Below are 20,925 nucleotides of genomic sequence, written 5' to 3'. Positions count from 1 at the left end.
GTGTTATATTGTGTCATAAATCCCATTTAATGTGCTCTTTAATTAACAGAGCCTGACAGGTTTAATTTTATTTAATTCAAGTAGAAGTTTTAACTCCACCCAGAAAACAGAAATTGAAATTGCAAGCAGCTGTAATACTGTCATTTCCCAAATGCAATTTAGATCACAACACCCTGTTGTCCAGAGAGTCTAAGCAACCTTGTCCTAAAAGAGTACAGGCTTGATCTCTCCTGATCTATTGAAAACAACAATTGAGGTAATAGCCCCTCCTATTGGTCAATGCTTTACTAAAATGTATACAATCACAGTTGAGATACAACTGTCTCTACAGCTGCCACCAGACTGGTCTGGATACAGATGAGAGTTGTGAGTGAAACTTCAGGTGGCACCTGAAACTTAAGGTGCCACCCTGCTAAACATCCTGCTTCCTCAGGGTAAGTAATGCCTCCCCTGAAAAAGTCACTGATTGAAGAAAGCTGTAAGCTATTGTGGAAGAATGGTCAAAAATAAGGTTTTGGAGGTTTGTGGGTTTTGTGAAGGATGGCGTTTAATGCATTCTCTTGATATAAAGGGAAGATAAAGCTTCCAACTAAATATAGAGAAGGAAGTGCAAATGTCCTTAGTAACATTCTTGTGTTGTCTGTCAGGATACAGTCTACCTTTGGTATTTGGTAATGGCTTTCTTTTTTTTCTCTCTTGACCAAGTTCGCTGAGTTCTTGCAACCGACGTCCGTCAGGAGAAAATCAGAACACCCGGGTAGGTATATCCAAAAGATTTGAAAACCAAAATATTCCTGTCTATTCCATCTATTGAGGTTTGTTTCTCTCTTACAAAGTCGTCCCCATGAACTTCAGGGTTCAATACCTACACCTTTCACCATAAAGTGGGCATACTTTTTAGTGATGTACTATTCAGCTTTGGACAACCGATTGTTTGAAATTGGGTCATTAGTTGACTGGGGTATGAACTCTGGTCAAGCAGCAACCACAATCCTAGTCAGGGTAAGAGGCATGCAAACCCTAAATTAACCTGTGCTCAACTTCTGCTAGCTTGGGGGAGTGCAGTCCGGCTTAACTTTAGTGCTAGTGTGTAAAGTATTTGTGCAACACTTCAAACAGTAAAGCAGTGAAAACACCATACAAAATGAATCCACAGCAGGTTAGAAAAATAGCTCTGATTTTAATAAATAAAAAGGCCAGAGCAACAAAAATCCAATTATTAGAACTGGAGATCTTGAATTTCAATGTTTTTAGGTAAACTAGCGTCAACACGCAAAAAGTGTTATTAAAGATATCTGGTCACACCAGACCGGGACAAAGTCACAAGTTGAGGCCGACCATGATGGAGCGCAGGCCGGCTATAGGGACCCAGTTAGGCCTGCTGAAAAAAGTACCTTAAATCCTGGTTGTGGAGCATTGTGTGGATCCTCGTCAAAGATGCGTTGCGCAGCAGAGGCAATGCATCACTTACTAAGTGTGACAAATCTGCGGTGCGAGATCCTGATGCATGGACATCGAGGATTCAGTTGATTGGGCTCTTGATGTGAAGTCCGGTGTCAAGGCCATGCTTCAATTCAGATTAGCAGTGAAGTTGCGATGCAGAGTTTCAGCGTCATCATCTGCCGGCAGCCATTGCAGGTAAGAGCCGTGGGGCGGTGGGGCCGGGTCAGGGAGGAATTCAAGAGACGAACACGAAGGAAAATGTATTAATTATTTAATTTTCCCTCAGCGAAGGAGATGCATCGGTTCCGCTCAGGATGTGTCGCCCACAAGAGAAGATGCGTCGGTTCCACTGGCAGGCACCTTACACCCTCTTCCAAGGGTCCCAGACTGGGATAGCACCACTTGGCAGGGTAGACTCACATATGGCAGAGTCTAGGTGCAGGGGTTGGAAGCCTGTTATGTCCCTGACACTTAAGAGCAGGAGTCGAGCCAGCTAGGCCTTGGAGTCACTCTGGGTTCTGGGGTTAAGGGATGTAGATCCAATCCTTCTCACTCAGGCAAAATGGCAGCAAATCAGCACAGCAAAGCCAAAGTCCAGCAGCGTTCAGTCCAGCAGAGTGCCAATCCTTTCCAGCACAGCAATCCTTCTTCCTGGCAGAGTATCCACAGGTCCAGAATTGTACTGAAGTGGAGATGGCTGAGTTCTAGTACTTATATCCAGTGATGCCTTTGAATTGAGGGAGACTTCGAAGACAGGACTTTAAAGAGCACAGAGATACTCCCTTCCTGCCATGGCTCCAGACTCAGTAATGGGCCATGCAACCCTTTGTGGGTGGACAGGAATCAGACTATTCAGATGCAAGGGAGGCTGTGCCCAGCTCCCCCCTCCCATCCTGCCAGGATGGCCCAGCAAGTCACACTAAGCTCCCATGGTATGTGGCTGTCTGGGAGGAATATACAAAGCCCAACTGCCAACTAAACCAAGGCATGCGTTCAGAGACAGGGTACAGACGCCAAATGGATAGAAAATGTGAACTTTTAAAATCTGACTTCCTCGTCAGTAGGATTTTTTATTAGGACTCCAGAGACACCAAACCCAAATCAGTTATATCTTCCCATTTGGAAATTACAAATGACCTCAGTGAGGAGGTTGTAGCACGTAGGCAACACAGTACAAGGAGATTCTCAATGATGAAGCATGCCACCTATGGTGGGTGAGGGAAATCGTCCTTTTAAAGGGATATTCCACCATCACTAGGTCACCAGCTACAATAGTAATCTGTTCATGTATTGCCTCGTCCCTGAAACCAGAAACATCATCTTTCAATTTAGTAAGAGTGAAAGAGATTCTTACATCAGGTTCAAGGACACTGGGGTACTTTCTGTCAGTAAATAAAATTTGTTAACCATGAAAGGTTCATTTTCCATACTACCATCCACAAACCAGGGGGGATTTACACAAATGTTTCCTGAACGGTTCTAAGATATTGCCAAATTCAAACATCTCACTGTTATCGCCTACCTTTAGATATTCAAAAGCAGGTGGAAGATTAACTCGATAATCTGTTGAAGCAGGACATCATTGTGTATGTCAGTGGTCCCCACTCATAGACTGCCACCCATAGCCCTCTTATATTTCATATTGGTACCCTAATATAGGTTCAGGGAACATCGTACACTTTTCCAACATCAGCTCCAGTCACTTCATATGAACGAGCCCTATAAGGACATAATTCTAAATAAGGAAAGACTGCCTTGTATGGACATAATGCCTTAGAAGGTCTGCAGGCTTTTATAGACTAAACCTTTCACCTAGTTCATGATGAGGGTGGGTTTTGCCTGATCGATACTCCCAAGACGTAATTCTTAGCACATATGAATAATTAATGAGTACACTCTCCAGGAGGTACACTTCACCTCTCCCATTGACGCACAGGGTTTACAAGGTTTAATCCCCAAATGTCATCCTCACACTGAACAATGGGTAACACACATACATAGACTGTATAAATACAGCCCCTCTTGCTATCAGTTGCAGGAGGGACCCGAGACGTCAAGGCCGACACACTGACCAGAGACGCTGCAGCTCTGATATGACATCGCTCGAGCTGACAGTGGTCTGACGATCTCTTGCAGGGTGTCCAGCTCAAGTCCAGGACAAAGTCCCACACTCTCACTATTCAGGTATGGGGGTTTGACTAAAGCCTAGCGAGATTCTTGGCTCTTAGACTTAGGCTATATAGCACCTACTCACATGCTAGGTACACTTAGGAACATCTAGTCAGGCATCTTAGGAGTACACACTTTATTTTATAAATGCATTCTATATTCATGTATAGGTTCATGACTGTTGCAAAATGGTTGAACAATACTATTTCTTCTTATTCACTGTACTGCTGGTTCTATATCTATGTTACTGTGTTACAGTCACAACAGCGCACTTATTCTACATGAGAAGAACTACTGTACAATACATTATTATTATAAACACGCTCGACTGTTTCTTCTCCGTATCTCTCTGAGAGCAAAAACAAGCAAGCACGAGCGATTGGCTGAAAAGTAATATATTGTTACGACGAGTCTGAGGTTATTGTGTTCTAAAGTTGCACAAACTAATCTCTCTGATACAGGAGATTCTAGTGGCACTGCGAGCTAGCTAATGTGAACCATAGGCTAATATATGTGGCGGGGGTGTACAGAGTCAGTCTGCCACCAGACCAACAGTATATGTTATCCGTAATCGTCGTAGGTCCTGCATGACAGGGTACTTTTAGGGACTACACTACAGCCCTGTGCCGAAAAGTCACAGTGGAGATAAAATTGAATTTGGGCAGCTCCAACCTTACAATTCAAAGAGAGAGGCATCTATCATCACACATTCACGACATGATGTGCCACCTTAACGTTGTCAAGTTATTTTTAAATCTAGACTTAAACAAAGAATGCCATCAGCTGGAGCCAGGCGAGAGAACTAGGTATATCACAATGTTTACTGTGCACTGCATTCTGTACCAATACAATTGCCTCTGTTTTGGTATGTCATTGGTGGCTGAGGTATCTCAAGAGGATATCCATGAAGTCATTTGGGCATTCCCAACAGTTTGAATTAGAGTGACAACATACTTGTGTTCTGAACATCCAAAAGAAAGGATGATAAAAGCTCCTTAAGGTATGCCAGGCACTAAGAGATGCCAATCTGACCATAAACAAAGACAAGTACGTTTGTGCAAGGCTTGCCTAAAATGTTATGGCAATTTATTTTTAGCATGAGGGTCTGCGCTCTGACCCCGAAAAGATCACAGCACTCACTTCAGATCCAGCGACCCAGAAATATGCTGCCCGTCACTCTTGCTTAGGTTTTTCCAGTTATTGTGCATGATACATTCTGTAACACGCCACTGTCAGTACCCCTTTAGGAAGTGCTTGAATTGCAGAAGAGTAAGACTGGTGCCCAAAGCTCTGCTCAGAAGCCCGCGGCAAGCACCAATGTGCCACATACCAAGGCTGCATAGTCTAGAATCCATCCCATGCCTCTTAATTCGATTACCAGATGCTCCTTGTTCATTTACCACACTCCTACAGGTTTCTGCTTTCTCACTTTGTTTATCTGTCTTTCTCTTCTCCTTCTTACCCCTTTGTGTTTTTCCCTCTCTTGCACTCAGGAAATGTAGGATGAGGAAAAATATGTGCTGGTTCGAAAAAACGAGTGCCAGCTGGGTCTCACCAGTAACCATCGGCTCAAATTAACTACTGCTTTTAAGAGATTAGCTGAAAAAGGGCATCCATTTTGAATGGTCTGAAGTATATCAAAATGCATTTGAATCAATTTGCAACAGGAGTGCATGTGCTAAGAACTTACTGTACACTGATCCTGGACTAGGTCCATCAATTTTGATAGATGCAAGTTTTGTGGTTATGGGAACCATACGGGGTCAGAGGAACGGTGACCCGACTGCCCCATGTAGCATTGAGGCCTATGCCTTTATGAGTCAAACCAACCTAGAACATGACCACTTATAAGTAGAAAAGTGAGGGATGGCAATTATGTAGGCCTGTGATAACTTTCATCTGTTTGTGAACGGTATGCAATTTTCCATCCTCAATGATCAACAGGGGCTGGTTTTGATATTCTGCAACTCCAACGCAAAGATGACCACATGGATTGAGAAGTGGGGTATTTGCCTACAGGATTGCAAATTTAACATTGTACACCATTAAGAGAAGGACAACAAATTTGCAGATTTTGTCTCCAGTTATCCGATCACATCACCCTAAACAAGACTTTCAATTGCAAATGTATACCTATGCCATGTTAGTAGGCAGGCTGATTTGTGTATTCTCAAAAGAAAGCGTCAATAGCATAAGTGACAGGAGAAGACCCATCTCTCCAAGCTGCAGTTGACCTCCTGAACATCCATTAGTCTCAAGCTATTGAGCTTATTTACAAACAACTGAAAACAGCTGACCAACTGATCTTAGAGCTTTTTGGTCCATTTGAAATGAACTGGCCATGCACCAAATCAGACTGGTGCACAAAGGTACCTATTTTGTGATACCTTGTTCATTGTAAAAACACACAACTGTTATGGCACATGAGGGCCAGAAAGGTGTAGCCGCCATCTAACACCTTCTGAAACAGAAAGTCTGCTTTTTTGGACCTCAACCCCCATTTAGAGAAGATTTTAGGAGAATGTTGGATCTGTCACACTCTCTGAAAAGACCAGGCTCTGGATCATGGCAAATGTCAACCTTGACCCTAAACATGTGGGTGGAAATGGCAAGTGACTTCATTTGGATTCATCACCACAGGTCAGTTTCCACTGGTGGCGAAAGAAGAATGCTTTCAATTTCCAGAAAAAATGGCCATTCGCAGTACAGCAACTGGTACGGTCATCCCAGCATCTAATAAAATGTTTGCCACTCTTAGGGCCTGATTACGAGTTTGGTGGTCTTACCACCATCCAGCTACGTGGCAGTCCCAAGTGCACCGCTGAGTCAGCGGTCTTGTTCCCACCATATTATGATGTTCCGGCTGACTCAGCGGTGGTGTTTCTGACGGCAGGAAATATTTTTCCATATGTGTCAATGCAGGTGTGGACATTTTTACTGCACAAGTGTTCAATGTACACATATGCATTACATGTGTAAAAATACTTTGTAGGAGTACTTTGCCCATGCTGGGGTCCGGATCATATTTGCCTAGTCCAGGCAATGGGTGACAAGTGCAAAACTGACTTACCTAGATTTCGGTGCCGACAGGGTCGTTTTCTTCGGGGTCAAGTTGCTGCTGTGTAGGCGGGCCCTGGAGGAAGGGCTCCACGTGGGAGACTGAAGGGTAAAAAGGGAAATAGGTGAGTTTGCACCACATTTCCTTTGATTCCGCTGATCCAAAGCAGGCGGTCTCCTTGCCATAGTTGACTCAACAGAAAGGCAACTCATAATCTGGACAGCAGTTACCTTGTCTGTACTGCCCCATGACAGCTGCTTTTCCCCTGCCGCTGTTGCAGTGATCTGCGAATGGCAGGCAGCGTCGGAGGTACTCTGGCTGTCTTTCCTTCAGGAACCCACCAACATTGTAATTCGGCGGGCAGGGAATCAGACACAACTGCGACGGCTGGACCATCACCGCCAACATCGTAAATAGGCCTTTAGTATCACTTCCATGCTCGTATCCGACAATGGACCTCCGTTCAATAGAAGGGAGTTGAAAGAATTTGCAACTGGTGAGGGTGTCAGGCACCAGAAGATAACACCCCTGTGACCCCAGACAAATGTCATTGTTGAGAGATTTATGCCTACACTTATGAAGGCATTGCAAGTGGCAAAAAACACCAACTTGTAAATATATACTGTGCTCAGTCACACACTGAGAGATTAGAAAGACACCCCTTACAGTACCATCGACGTATTGCCTGCAGAGCTGATGTTCATGAGAAGACAATGGGTCAAAATCCAACAACTTCCTATCAAACCGTCTTACAGTCTAGCTCATTAAGTGCAAGCCCAAGACATAGATGCGGCAGGACAGACTGCGCTGCCAAACAAAGTACTCATTACGGGGAGGATTATTATCTCTTGAATTGAATATCTGAATGTACGAACCGTAATACGCATGGCTTGTTCATCGCGACGGACCTTCTAAAATATTGGTTGAAAACAAGCAGGATTTGGAAACTTTGACAGGATTCTTGCTACCTGTTTACAGCTTTCCTAATGGAACCAGACTTCTGATGCCCTGAAGAAGCCCTTGTCTGGGGCGAAACACGCTGGCTGCGTCTGCTTGTGATAATCTCAGGATTGAAAAAGAAGAAATTGAAAAAAAAACACTTCAACAATATTGGACTTTGTCAATAATCTTGGAACTGTTTTTGACAGTGGTTTGATGCTAAATATTGTGGGTTAACTTATCTGTTGCCTCTCATTCCCTGTGCTTTAGAATATTTGATTCATGACCATTTGGCAGCTGGCCATTTGAGGTGGGCAGCAGTGTTATTAAGAAATGTATCTGTGACCATACAGGGTAGTGCAGTGATCTAGCATTCCTAGCTGACACTATTTCTTCAGTATGCCTTATTCAGCGTTGGGGAGGTTGATCAGTGGCACCAAAGGCCTGAATGAACCATGTCAGGCTGTGATGGGATCTCTCAGCAGGCACCTTTCATTCAGTAAACATGAGCTTAGAACCATTCATTCAGCCCGCCCCACTGCCCTGACACCATTAGTGGAGTAAAAGGTGAGTATGTTGTCACGTGCTTCCTATGTGTGACCTCTATTCTTATTATCCATGGAGAAATATTATAGTATATTAAATCAAAAACAATATGCTTATGTTCAGCGCAAACCCTAAAGTCACATATTTGACGTCGTCTCTCTAACGTGATCATGAAGTAAAATGGGGCTGGGTGACATAAAATGTTCACCTTGAATCACACAAATGTGGTCGCACAGGGAAGCCAGGATTGATCTAATGATTCTAGTTTCGCATTGTGCAGTTCAGCCAGTAGATGGGCATGTATTTGTATTTCTCTGGCGAATGACATAATGGCATAGGTGGCTGGCAGAAGCCATATATAGGCTCGGCTGTGGGGTCCAAGATTACGCAGCATTGGTATACGGTAAAACTTTGAGGCAGCCCCGGCCAGGGGCGGATTGGCAAGGCGGGCATTCGGGAATGGGCCGAAGGGCCGGTGCCCCAGTGCCCTCTGTGGGCCGTTTTTTTTCTCCCCTGTCCCAGTCCACAGAGAGTGGACTAGGAAAGGGGAGAAAAAAAACGGCCCACAGAGTGCACGGAGACAGAGACTGAGAAAATGAAAGCAGCCTCCCTGTGCGGCCAGACAGCGATTGTCAGCTGTGGGCTCTCCTTCACCCCTACCCTGCCAAGCAATCAAGCTGAGGCTGGGCTGGGGAGGGATGATTGTTTGCAATAATCGGCCTCCCTGGGGGTCAGGTGTTTCTCAGGCCTTTGAGCCTTTTGCACCTCGGCCCCCCCTGGGGCCCATGCAGCCCAGAAACGGTGTTAGTCTTAACACCTCGCCCACAGCCCTTCACATTCAGGGCATAGTGGGCGAGGAAGAATGGGTCTTGCTGTGGGGGCCTGGTGATGTTTGGAATTTTTTTGTTTTATTTATTTATTTATGCGATTTTATATAGCGCGGACTTTACCCTGAGGTGTCAGAGCGCTTCACACTAGGAACAGCAATAAGGAGAAAATTATAAGTGGACAAATTACAAAAGCAAACGTTAAGTTACATGAATCAAAAGTGACAATAGTGAGCAACCAAAATACAAGAGGAGCAAACGATACATTACAGGAGGAAAAAGAGTTATGTGAGCAGGTTACAAAAGCGTACAAAATACAAGTAGAGGTATAATACTGCAATTAATGGCAGACACTCCAGCACAAGAACAAACGTTACGTAGGCAATGGTGGCACTTGTGCAAGTATCTAAAGCAAACAAAAGTGAGAGGTAGCAAACAGTGTGTTACAAGAGAAAAGTGACTTGTGCAAGTTACAAAAGGGTACCATGCACAGGTACAAGGGTAATACTACAGTAAATGGTAAATACTCAAACTGCCAGAACACACTGGGAAGGCACTTCCCTTGCACCAGCTTCACCTCAGCCTCCCCCTGGCTACCTGGCTACCTTGGATGACCCAGAAAGCTGTGTTTTGTGCTCCCCTGCCAGGACATTTTCCCAAGGCCTGGAGGGTTGCTTAATTTACTAATTGCAGGGGCCTTACCTCTGTTCATGTGCTCCTGAGCTGAAGGTCTGGGGAGGGCTGAGAAGGTTAGTAATAGCAGGGGCTTTGCTGCTTTTCAGGTGCTCCTGTGCTGGAGGGCTGGAATAATTTTGTGACAAAAAGGGGCCTTGCTATTTTTTTTAGTTGCTCAGCATGTAGGCCATTGTCACCTCGGCCTTGTGCAAGAACAGTATCCTCCCACTTTCATTCCTTGTCTGTGCAAATGGTGTTTCATGAAAGGGCACGCCCCTTGAATGTGGGCCACGCCCCCTAAATATGGGCCACGCCTCTTGAATGTGGGCCACTTTTTTCGTCAGTCCCCGGGCCGAATTGTGATCCCAATCCGACCCTGGCCCCGGCACTTATTCTTTTACAAATTAAGCAACGGCTGCACTGAGTCATGGGCATTAATCAACACTATCTGTTCTCATACACTCATGGTTTGTGCTGTGTACCAGACTAGTCACATTAAGGAAACGGGAGACAGCAAATAGCGTACAACAATAGACATAAGTTACGACGCAGTGAAAGAGGTACCCCCCAACAGCTGCGACTGGCCCAGTGGTGTCAGTCACATTCGAAAGAGCACACGATGATAGGGAAATTGTGACCAGCAAGTGGGTTCGGCGCCTTTATGTGTCAAATGCCATACATTCTTCGAACACATACAAGGTAGAACCCATTCAGGCTGGAGACTCCCGTAACTCCTGACTAAAATTGTCTCTGCTTCAATAGGTCAGTGGGGAAAATACATTCCACAGATTTTTTTCAAAATCTCCCACATGCCAATTTTAAAATAGTGGCATGAACGGGAACATCAGAATTAAGAGCAGTTTATGCAATTGTCTCAACTCACTTGTCCAGGAAAATGAAACGAAAAAAGATACGATGTGAAGCGGCACAGATATAGGTGTATTTATTAGGAAACACCGCCATCTAAAGGACTTTCTCTTAACAGCAACCATTAGTTACAAATACATTCTTCCTGGTTTTGAAACAAAATCAACTTCGACGGTGTTTCTAGGATGGCGAAGGGGAAGCTGGACAATGATAAATAGCACTAATGAAATACCATTTCCAATGTAACCCAGGTAATCTCTTCGCATGTAAACAAACAGCTGTCCCACCAGAATGAATGCAACAAATATAAACAGTGTTGTGGGAGCTGCCGACCCCTCACTTGAATAAAACAAACCGTCTAAAAACCAATCCATATATTTTTTTTATGTGAAAGCACACATTGCACTGGTAGTCCCTGACATTGACTTGGACTACTTATTTGCAAATGTGCACATTGCACAAGAGTGGAACGCTGCATCGCATAGTCGGGTAAACCAATGGCTACAGTGAGCTGAACCTGAGCCCCAAGCTGTAGGCGGGGGCGGCTGTAATTAAAATGTGAATGTGAATGACAGTACGACCGACCAATGGAGGGAGCAGGCTGTGTGTGCGCGCGTGCCTGTGTGTGTGTGTCTGTGTGTGTGTACATATATATATATATATAACATCACCAAAGTTCCGGTCCGGAGCCAGTCACGTTCGCGGGTGGGTCGGCGTAGGGTTACCGGTCACCCAACACATCCACAAAGTACCTTTATCCGTTTGAATAAAACGTCGCCGACACTCTGAAAGTTGCTGTGCACGATCAAGCTGTAAAGCGAAACGCGTTGTTTTCCTGCCTTAATAAAAATCCTACGGATAAAGGTACTTTGTGGATAAATATATATATATATATATATATATATATATATATATATATATATATATATATATATATTGTGAATATGTATATCACACTAGGAACTGATATATCATCAAGCAATGATTTGAATAACCGGGTGCATCTGGATTTATGATGTTTCTTGTGTTTATCTAGCATTGGTCTTGCACATTGTTGAAACTGTTTTAGGAAAATGTAAATTATTTTTTATTACAGTTTTATACTCTTATTGCTGATCAATTTTAAAACTCTATTTTACATTAGTATTTATTGAGCTTTATCTATTTATTTTAAGCTAGAGATTGCCTAAATTGCACAGTCCCTGTTTCTAACTGTAATAGGAACCCTGCTTAGGCTTTTCATTATTGCTTCTCAACTCATCAAATTCAGTTGTATTAACTTGTCTATATCTATTATCACGTTGCACGTGAAGTTAGGCAATTACTGAGCACTGTCACTTTAAATATTGTTGCACTTTCTCAGCGCGTTTATGTGATCAAGGCCTCGTGGTAGGCTGAAACACGTCATGGCGGTGGTGTGGGGAAGAAAATAAACTAAAATCTGCACTGCAATTTGGGTCCGTTCTCGTCTGTCCGTGCATGAACTGTGACGGTGCCTGTGATATATATATATATATATATATATATATATATATATATATATATATATATATATATATATATATATATATATATATATATATATATATATATATATATATATATATATATATATATATATATATATATTATATATCTATATATATATGAAAGAGATCCCGACCGCTTCTTGCTGCGGTCCTAACGGGCGAAGACCTCCACTCCACAGATAGATTAACTGGATGTTAAATCATCAAAGCCACAACACCGATCAAAGTGCCAGCAGTGCAAAATTTATTTTTCAAAGTGTGTCAGAGCAAGTGCCCTCCCCGACGTGTTTCGCTCCGCGAACGGAGCTTGGTCACATATATATATATGTGTGTGTGTGTGTAAAATATTTAAGTGATGTTGCATCTCCGTAGGCCATGCCTGTGCCAGCGAAGGTGGCAGCTACCGTCCAATTCAACATACAAATCCAATTCCAAGTTAAAAAATTAAAGATATGGCACACCAGAGGATAGCACAATTATTTATAAATGTATATATAAACGTCCCCTTTTTGTTTCAGCTGCTGTGTAGAACATTTCAGGGTGATCTATCAAGCGGGGGCCAAGGAAAAAAATGTGGCTCAAAATACATATTCTCCCCATGTTAAGTCGGTAGGGATTTCTCCGTTTTTTTAACACGACTACAGCCCGAACTGCTGCACGGAATTTCACCAAATTTGGCAGAAAGCTAGATGTTGGTCCAGAAAGCGTGATATTTGTGATTTGGTGTAAATCCGTTCAGTAATTTTTTTTAATACAGATATCTGGGGACGCCAGATTTTGCAGTGGGCTCGCGGATCCTGCTAAAATTCACTTCGACCAGGAAGTGTTGGCAGCCATCTTGGAACTCGGCTTGAAGCCGAGATCCAGAACAAAAGTAAAAAATACCGAAGAGGGGGCAGGGTCGAAATACCCTGACCCCCTAGATATGGTGGGGGGATCCATCGGGGTAAAAAGCATTTTTTTAAATGTTGTCACAGATTCGCAGGTGGATCCACAAATCTGCGACTATTTTCTTTTTTAAAAATCAAGCACGGGATCCCGTTCTTGCATAGTAATAACCCCCGGGTGGGCTAGGTGCCAGGGGCATATGTTAAATGAAGGAGGGGGTGCATGGGCACCCCTTCCAAGGGCTTATCAAAACCCTGGGGACCACCTCCCCGGGGCATTTTTAGTTATTAATAGGGGCTGGCCCAACGGTCCCACCCACAGCCACAGGGACCGCCACCTCCCTGGGGCACTTTTAATGTTCAATGCAGGTGGGCCCACTGAGCCCACCCAGCCCTGGAGACTGCCACCTCCCCATTGCTAATTAAAATTGTGTGGGGGCCTCATAGACCTCCTGCCCCAGAAACTGTCACGTCCCTGGGGCTGATTAAAATGATGTGGGGGGATTTCTGGACCTTCCCTGCCCTGGGAAACACCACCTCACCAGACCACACAGTTTTTTTTCATAAAGTAATGTGGACTGCCACCCCCCCCGGGGCACATACTTTATTTATTTTTTACAAATCGGGTAAGGCCCGATGGCCTCCCCCGTAGCCCTGGGGACCGCCACCTCCCCAATCCAAAATGCAATAACCAAGGGGGTCCGTTGCCGCACCCTGGGGACCTCCACCTCCCCATGCAAATGGGAACCCCCCCAGGAGCCCTACATGGCCCTTGGGACCCACCACCTGCAGGGCCGGTTCCTGCCATTCTATAGCAAACAGTGTGCTCCCCTTTGAGCAAGCGAGAGCATTTAGCTCTTGCTTGCTCAAAGCGCCGCACTTTTCTTTAACGCTCCATGTCATAATATCCCTGTGTTTAAAAGCTTTGCTGGCTCCCGCATGAGGCAAGGAGCCGGCAGGGACCGCGGGGGCTTTCAGGATCTCCCCGCGGTCCTCAATGAGGTAGCCATCGTTTGGAGCATGGGGTCCCTGGGGGCTGAAGTTTGCCCGGGTATGGTGGCCTCGTGGCGTATTTAAAATATATATATATTCAGGTCAGGCGCCCAGGAATGGGATCCCTGGGGAAAAAACCGGCCTGGGAAGGGGGGGCCACACTGCCCCTCACTTTTTAAATAGAAAAAGTATGATGGCCTGGCCCCGGAGGATGGGGTCCCTGGGGATGAATCGCCCTCTGGAGGGGGCCTGCGCAGGTATGGGGTATGTGTCCATTTTTTTGACTCATGTTATTTATATAAGCGTGCGTTTCTAGAGTAGTCTAGCACTCTGGCTTCTAGCATTTAAGAGCACTCTGGACTCTTTAACTAAGACCTCTCTAGGAGAGATTTCATTTTTAGCCCCTTTCCTTTCAAAATATGTCTGCTGATTTATAGCTGAGAATACTTTCCAGCTTTAAAATTCTCTTGCTTAAAAGGGAAAGCTTTGTGCTTCTGCATCCTATTGTCTTATCAGCACTCTTTATTGGGTTTCTGAACTGACACCTTTTACAACGTCTTAAAATAGAAATTGACATTCTTATGCTTAATGTATATTAGAGAAATTCCTTTATGGAACACACGTGCTGTATTATCGCTATTTCATTTGTAATAGTTACTAATTTGGCATTTTATCTTGTTTTGAAACACCAACTAATGGATTATTTGAATTTGTAATAATGATGAGGAAACGCTCGCTGACACCGAGAGTGAATTGGTTTCTTGGAGCTGCAGAGGGGCACACGTTCAGGGAGAACCACACTCCCCAGAAGACAGCGGGGCTAACAGCCGCCCTACCGCCACGCCCCCGCCTCAGGCGTATTTAATCAGCTTCTCATTTCAGTTCCGCGGGACGCGCGCAGACGAGCGCCGGGCGAAGCCAGGGCCAAGGGCGGGCCCGTTTTAGCCCATTCGTGGCCGGGCCGGGCCCCGTCTCTTTGCGCCAGGACTCGGACAACACAGCCACCACCTTCCATCAGTAATTGGATTTTCATTAATTTTTGTGCCTTGGCCTAGGTGGAACTTAACCATAATCAAGACATGACAACATGGGAGGGCCGTGGTAGGAAAGCGGCAGTAACAGGCTATGTCGCTGGGACTTTAGATCAATTTATTACAAGAGCGACATCGGCTATGTCGCTGGGACTTTAGATCAATTTATTACAAGAGCGACATCTGTCCTGGCCCACGAGATAGAACTAACGGAGCGTAGACTATCTATGGATCCTGCGTTTGCCAAGAGGTCGTCCTTGGAGGGAATCTCGAATGCCCGTTCGCCACAAAGAGTTTCCCAGCCTCCTAAATCACCTACCGAGCAGAGGATGAGTAGAGGCATCCAACAAGATGTTTGCCTAGTAACAGACAAGGCGGAGCCAGAGGATGGAGCCCCACAACTCGTGTCGAACAATATGGTATTATGCAACGCTGTGGTTCACACTCAGCAAAACCCATTGAATGACTGTGTACAAGGGGCAACCCCTAAAATGAAGCGTGAGGGAGTCCAGCAGAAGGGAAGGCAGCCCAAAATCCCCAAACCGGTAAAAGGAACGATAATAAAACTGCCAGTCAAGTTGTCCTTGAGGACACCCCACAAAGGTCTGATCCAGTAAACAATTAGAACCCAGATGGAAGAGGACCTGGGTCGCCAGTGTCTATAGATGAATACTTGTCTAAAATGGGTGCTACAATGAATTTGCACTTAGAACCCATTCTATCGAGACTTGTGCAAATCAAAAATAGGCTCGCTGGTCTTGAAATATCAATAAGTAATGCAGTAAAAATTACTCCAGCGAGCGATTGTCTTGATAGAGATATCACGAGTGTTAGAACTGAGAGTGGATCTGGAGCATCTGTAGCCACTGTAGATCAAAATGTTATACCAACTGTGGGTGTGGGACCCCGTCCGTCTGTTAAAAAATCAATTTTGCCAAGGTCTAGTACAGAGCCCCAGGGCATCCCTTGAAACGGCAATGGAGAACCCCAGGGATTCCGTGAATCACGACCAACTGACATTGTACCTGAGGGAAACCGGAAAGGTCCTGAGATAGGAAGTGACTATCAACACTTAAACCTACCCCCTGATTGTCTGCCCTATGTCACTGTTCTGACTGGTGTTCCTAGACTTAAATCAGGGCAACAAGAAACCTATGAGCAGTTGAAAAATAAGTCAATGCACTGGCTAAATGCCAATAGACCACTCCCCCGTGACATGCACTTAAAATTTTTATTTGTAAGAAGGATGGACTGGGTGGGACCAATGAAGAAAAATATCACTGGTAACTGTATTCTGATTAATTTTGATGATTCGAGGGTTGTTGAATATGTTTGTAGGGGAGCACGGGCAAATTCAAACACCAATATACAGCCTAGGGACTTGAGTTATTTTTACATATTCCCACCCCACATGCTAGATTCAGAAAATTTTGAATTAGTGAGAGGTGGGAGGGGGCATTGTGCTAGGCTGATAACTAACCCAAATGCGGGTCAGCAATTTTTGATCCCCCTGTACAATAGGTTTGAGCGGTTGGATTCGGTAGATTGACTGACTCCAGCTGGCACAAACCAGGGTGTGAGTTCCCCTGGGTGGATGGCTTTGAACAATGAAGGTCAACAGGGGGGGTTGGCGCATAAATCCCGAAACTACAGTGAAATAGGGATTAGACACACCAAAGGCCAACTGTTGACAGATAAAACCCCTGAGGGTCGCAGTGAAGGACAATATAGGGGTATAACCAACAATGTCAGAGTAGATATCCTGCTCCCAGAAGTTTCTCACCATGGCCCTTTTCGTCCTATTGACATAGGTGTGCAAGAAAACCCAGGGGATGATGTTAACATAAGGAGTGTCCTAGGGGGGGGCGGGAAGTGGTATAAAAGTGCTTTCGTGGAACATTGCGGCCTTGCGTCTAAACTGTTTACTACAGGAAACTTGGACCGTAACCCCGACTCATAGAGTGGGGTACGCTACATACCACGAACCAGGTGTTAAAGGTCCAAAGGCTAGACCATCGGGGGGATTGTGTGTATGGGTGGCAATCCATCTTGGATTAGTTGTAAGGAGAGTTGACACCCACTCCCCTGATATAATTTGTATCTCACTGACAACTATGAATTCTGAAAAACTGGTTCTTATTAACATCTACTCTCGCCCACTTCTGATACCCTGGACTCCCTGAGTAGCCATCTGCAATCTCTCCCAGGCGATTCACACCTTGCAATTGGTGGGGATTTTATCTGCCAATATGAACCCCTTAAGGGCATCTCGCAACCAATAACGGCAGACGAAGATGCAACTTGGGCAGTTCCACCCCCTAATGTATACCCGGCAAAGCGGTGAACTCCAGCCGTCCTCCAAGTGCTTTCCCTCACTTTAAAATTCTCCATAAGGGCCTGTAACGGGCGCTTCCCGAAAGATAACCCAGGCCAACCAACGTTCGAAAGGGCAGGTCAAACATCTGTAATTGACTATTTTTCATTTAGCGTAGAACTATGGCAAAAAGTCTTAGACTTTAGTATCGTGCAGTGCCCCGAAAGTGACCATAACCCTTTGGTCACCTTCTTATTGGTTCCAACAATACACGTCAAAATGCTGAAGTTTCATCTAGAAGTGACCTTGGAGTTGCAGCTGGAGGGAGACGTATACGCTGGCCAAAAATCATTCAATCCACTGAAACAATGGCTAGAATGTATAAAAGCATAATTCCATTGCTAGAAAAGGTTTGCCCCATTTTAGAAAGTCCCCGTAGTAATGCTTGTAGTGAGGATCTGGCAGAAATTCACCAGGAAATGGTTGCAACCCTGTCGGAATTCTTTGTTAATACCAGGCCCAATACGAGCAAGCAACAAGGTAACAAGAATCCTTGGTTCAACAAGGGATGTAGGGAAGCAAAGCTAACTCTCATATCCTCCCTTAAGGAGGGAAATCGTCTACGTATTAAGGAAGCTAGGGCAGTTTAAAAAAAATAATTTTTAACACTAAAACTAAATGGGAGGTGGAAAGATGGCAGAATATAAAGTCTGCTTTAGATTCAAAAGATGTAAAGACCTTCTGGAAACTGGTGCATATGGATAAGGCAGAGGGCAAGTCCACCATCAACCCTAATATATGTGAAGAAGCATGGCACTCACATTTTAAACATCTATACTCAAACTACTCACTTGAGGCAAGCAAGTTGCCTGCATGTCTTTTAAACTCCGATCCCAAATGGTATATACCATATTGTACATTATCCGAGGTTCAAGTGGCATTAACCAAGCTACAAAGGAACAAGGCTCCTGGCCTGGACAGGATTCCGGGAGACCTATATAGAGAGGAACAGACAGTGTGGGCCCCATACTTACAATTATTATTTAATGCAATTCTAGGTGGTCTCCCAGCCACCTCAACTTGGTTGGAGGCGGGGATAATCCCCATTTATAAACAGTGTTCGCCCATGGAACCGGGAAACTATAGGCCAATCAGCCTGATCAATGTAGCGCAAAACATCTACGCCAGGGTCCTGCTCCAACGTCTGCAGGAATGGATGAGTGACCAAGATATCCTGACTCCATTACAGGCAGGTTTTGGGGCTAAAAGATCTACAATTGATCAGCTATTTAGGCTCCAGTTAATTTACTGGAAGCATGTTGTGTTGGGAGGAGGTAGTCTATATTTAACTGTTGTAGATTTGAAGTCAGCCTTTGACATGGTGGACCACAACCGGCTTTGGAGTATTTTGCTGGATATGGGGGTTCCTCCATATCTATGCTATCAGTTTAAACTTCTCCATGAAGGTGCGTTTGCGAAGGTGAGATTTGGTAGGGACAGGTGTCTGACGGCCCCATTTCCTGTGGATAAGGGGGTCAGGCAGGGCTGTGTACTCGCCCCAACCCTCTTTTCTCTTTTTTTAAACGGGCTGATAGAAGACCTCCTCGCCACCAAGGATATAGATTGCCCAAAACTGGCATCACGCAGCTTTCCCGCTCTTATGTTTGCGGATGACTCGCTGCTGCTATCAAAGTCATCCATGGGCATGCAGCGTGTACTAAATGCGTTTTCACATTTTTGTGAAAAAAGGAATCTTGTGATTAATATCAATAAAACCAAATACATGAGTTCATCTCATGGTTGAATCTATGTGATGAAAACTTAAAGTTCACGCCTCAAATCAGTACTGTACAAGTGGACTTCTTTGACATAACCATAAAACATGATGGGAGACAACTATTTGTAGACTTATACGTTAAGCCAACGGCCCGTAACACATTGTTACATTTTACTAGTTTTCATCCAACCAAACAAAAAAGCAGCATCCCTTTTGGACAGTTTCTTCGTTTACGAAGAAACTGTACTATACTTGAAGACTATGACCTGAGATCCAAAGACATGAAGGAGAAATTTATTCAAAGAGGCTACCCGCACCGGCTGGTTCGGGATGCCTATAAACGGGCTAGATTCTATGATCGGCAAATAGCTTATCAGGCTCCACCAAAACTAGAATGCCCAACAAAGTTAAGGAGCCCATTCAGTATAACATCTCAGACATGATACCATTGGTAGGAAATTTTAAATGTGGTACATGTGTAGTATGCCCCCTTGCTATCCAAGCTAAAGAAGTGCAATATAACGGACAAAAAATTGTAAGCAGATGTATGAGTAACTGTAAAACAAAAAACATCATGTACCTACTAATCTGCCCATGTGAGAAAGGTTATGTGGGAGAGAGTTCTTGTTCCTTGAATGCCAGACTAACAGAACATAGGTCTGTAATAGGTACCTCTAAAATTAATTCTCCAATGGTATCACATTTTCTTGAATGTAACCACACACCTGAAGATATCAAGTGGTTTATATTGGAGAAAATGGTTCCTAAGGACGGAATTGATATTGACAAACTCAGGAAGAAACGAGAAGTGTACTATATCTTCATGTTAAACACAGTCCAAAACGGCCTGATTCAAGAACTACCGTGGGAGAATGCAATCATTTGATTTTTTTTCAGCTAGATTAGAATAACTCTATTCATGTAAATTCTAACTAGTTTAGAGTTGCCATGTGTCTTCATTGATTTGTATTCAAGAATGTATAACATGCAATGTATACATCCAATAGCCCAGTGGATGTACAGCTATATGCCTATTGATAAATTGAATGGCAAAACAATTATGCGGGAGTCTGTATATGTAGATACATTGATAATAACAATTGTCACTTTATTGTAATCTGAAGTTATGAACTGGTTATTTTTGTAATTACAAGTATAAATGTTAATGGTATCTATAGGACTTATGTAACAGACGTACTGTGGTTTCAAGTTCTGAAGCCCCTGGAATCTTTATTCTGATCGTATGGCTATATAACCAGGCAGACATACACCTCTTTCTATCCACCTTGCTTTATAACATCAAATTGTGGGTAATTCTATCTTTATAAATCATAATATCAGAGCCCTATTATATTATGTTTTAACATCTACTCCTTTCCTCTGTCAAATACGGGATAACATAATGTGTGTCACTCTATTAATACTTTTCTAATAATTTTACATACAGTGTGCTCATACCCACAGATGGTTATCTTGAACCATTAGAACAGGTCATTCTATTTTCCATTTATTAATTTTACCCATTTATTAACAGGTACATAAATACTACAGTGGCATGTGTTCGTGCTAATAATCCAGCACCTTCGACGGGAGTCGTTATTGGTTGCAATCAGCCTCCAGCGTTAAGTGTTCGTGCTGTAAATTCGGCACTTTTGATGGGAGCTGTTTCGATTTTGGATCGAGCAGAATATACGTGGCTTTACAATTTGAATTTGAATTTGAATTTTGAATTTAAAAAGACTTGTAGAGCGCACTTACACTGAGTCAGTTTCATGGCGCTGGTGAGGTCCCTAGAAGAGTGAAATAAGAGAGCTAGTAAGGATAAGGGAGCTAGGTGCCAAAAGCCTGCTGGAATAATAGCGTTTTTAGT

At 44.0% G+C, this 20,925-nt stretch overlaps 1 protein-coding gene across 4 annotated transcripts in view; it reads right to left on the bottom strand.

The window, feature by feature from the left end:
* Window positions 1–20,925, bottom strand: part of C6H6orf118 (chromosome 6 C6orf118 homolog) — a 281,810-nt gene that overhangs the window by 44,433 nt on the left and 216,452 nt on the right. The gene's annotated exons all lie outside the window — the stretch shown is intronic.

The sequence above is a fragment of the Lissotriton vulgaris genome, chromosome 6, assembly GCF_964263255.1.
Source record: "Lissotriton vulgaris chromosome 6, aLisVul1.2, whole genome shotgun sequence".
In the NCBI taxonomy this organism is placed as follows: Eukaryota; Metazoa; Chordata; class Amphibia; order Caudata; family Salamandridae; genus Lissotriton; species Lissotriton vulgaris.
This window is presented reverse-complemented; position numbering and strand designations above follow the sequence as displayed.